Source organism: Haematobia irritans, chromosome 4 (assembly GCF_050003625.1).
Source record: "Haematobia irritans isolate KBUSLIRL chromosome 4, ASM5000362v1, whole genome shotgun sequence".
Classification (NCBI taxonomy): Eukaryota; Metazoa; Arthropoda; class Insecta; order Diptera; family Muscidae; genus Haematobia; species Haematobia irritans.
The window spans coordinates 132,862,323-132,864,476 of NC_134400.1; the positions used below are offsets into that span (position 1 = coordinate 132,862,323).

A 2,154-nucleotide genomic window follows, 5' to 3' on the forward strand; every position below is an offset into this window, starting at 1 on the left:
GGCGTCCTTCGAAATTGATCTAAATAGGCACCTAATAATTGCACTGATGAGAAACTTTTTCGTAGTAACTTGGCGTGGTACAACTTCTCAATAGTGGCGGCGCTTTTCCGACGAGTTTTTGATGTCGTATATGATTGTTTTCGACGTAGTGGGGAATCTCAGAAGCGTCCCCAAATTCAAAAAATGTTGGCAGGGTTGCAACAAATAAATATTTATATCAACATCGACATGGTAAATGGTATGACGCTACAAAATTTGCAAAACGGGGAACAGCATTTACTTGATAATAGTCCGCAATACATTGAATAAACCCTGCCAGCATTTCAAAGTTCCATTTCAACCTCATCGTTACCACAGACTCGTAAATGTCACTTCAACCATCATGAAAAGGTACATCAAAAAGTACATGCAAGTAATTTGCCATCCCTACTGTTAAAAAAGCCATTTTTTTTGTGAAACGCCAAGCGCAACCAGCTTGTTATATTTTAATTAAATAAAAACGAAAATAAAGTTCTGAAAACATAGATTATACGCTTAAAATTGTGAAAGGTATATTGGTGAACAATTTGGTGATTTTCCAAATGGAATAAAGTGATTGTTTTTCAGATATTTTACAGACGCGCTGCCTCCATGGAATAAAAACACTGGTTGATAGACGCAGCAACATGTAACTCGCTACTTGTAACTCAACATCATCATTAATGCCAAAAATTATGTTAAATGTAATGTGATAGTGGTATAAATGTTATATTTTTAAGAATTTGTAAATGTTTAATCAAATTAATAAATATCTAAACAAACGTGTTTTACTCGACCACAATGATTCTTTTACAACTATCTTAAAATTCACATTTTCTGATTGTTTGGAGGGTCCCTTATTGGCGTCGCTCTAAATTGATCTATAAAGGCACCTAATAATTGCACTCATGCGAAACATTTTTGTAGTAACTTGGCGTGGTACAACTTCTTAATAGTGACGGCGCTTTTCCGACGAGTTTTTGATGTCGTATATGATAGTTTTCGACGTAGTGGGGATTCTCAAAAGAGTCCCCAAATTCAAAAAATGTTGGCAGGGAAGTTTATCCCATAGAAAAGAAGTTGCCTTCAGGTAAATATCGCACCGATTTATAAAAAAAGGAATATTACAAAAGTTTCCATAAAAATTGCAGGCCATAAAAGTTGCCTTCAGGTAAGTACCCTGCCAGCATTTCAAAGTTCCGTTTCATCCTCATCGCTACCACAGACTCGTTAGTGACACTGCAACAATCGCCAACTGTGATAGTATTTTGCCATCACTATTCGCATGAAAGTATTTTGCCATCACTATTGCTACAAGAGCCATTTTATATTTTGTGAAATACCAAGCACAACTAGCTTCTTATAATTTATTTAAATAAAAACGATAATGAAGTGCTGAAAACATAGTTATTTCGCTTAAAATTATAAAAGGTATATTGGTGAACAATTTTTGACTTTCCAAATGGAATAAAGTGATAGTTTTTCAAATATTTTTCCAGACACGCTGCCTCCATTGGGAATAAAAGCACTGGCTGATAGACGGTACAACATGTAACTTGTAACTCAACATCAATCTTTTATTTTTTTTCAGCACTCCATTATCATTTTTATTTAAATAAATTATAAGAAGCTAGTTGTGCTTGGTGTTTCACAAAATATAAAGTGGCTCTTGTAGCAATAGATCCCGAAAAATAATCCAAATTTGTTAAATTTTTGATTTTTTAAGATTTTTTATTAATAAATTGATGTCTTCATTCAGTATAAACGACCCTTAGACTAGTGTCGAATGTGGGAGATGTTTTTCATCTGAAATAAAGTAAGATCACGTATATCTTATGAAACTTTGGATGTCTTGATATATAAGATGTTACACAAAACGATGAATTATAAAAGAAAATCCCTAAAATCTTTTGTTGAGTACGAAATCAATATGAAATAGCTTTTTAATTGATGTTTGTATTCATTTTTTTTTTGTTAAGTAGCAATTTGATTTACTCCTATGTTCTTTTGTTAATAAATTTTGTTGAATTAAACTAAATTTCCTTATTGTATTACAATTTCTTGATGCTGTAGTTTGTTATAACTGAAATATCTAAAGAATCCTGACAATTTCGGAATCCCGGGATTATATATTCT

General features: G+C 32.6%; 1 long non-coding RNA gene across 1 annotated transcript; it reads left to right on the plus strand.

Moving 5' to 3' along the window:
• The first annotated feature begins 203 nt into the window (after nucleotides 1-203).
• Nucleotides 204-820, plus strand: LOC142236909 (uncharacterized). Its single transcript, XR_012722254.1, has 2 exons — nucleotides 204-549; nucleotides 607-820. It is a non-coding gene; the product is annotated as an uncharacterized LOC142236909 (long non-coding RNA).
• The last annotated feature ends 1,334 nt before the right edge of the window (nucleotides 821-2,154 follow it).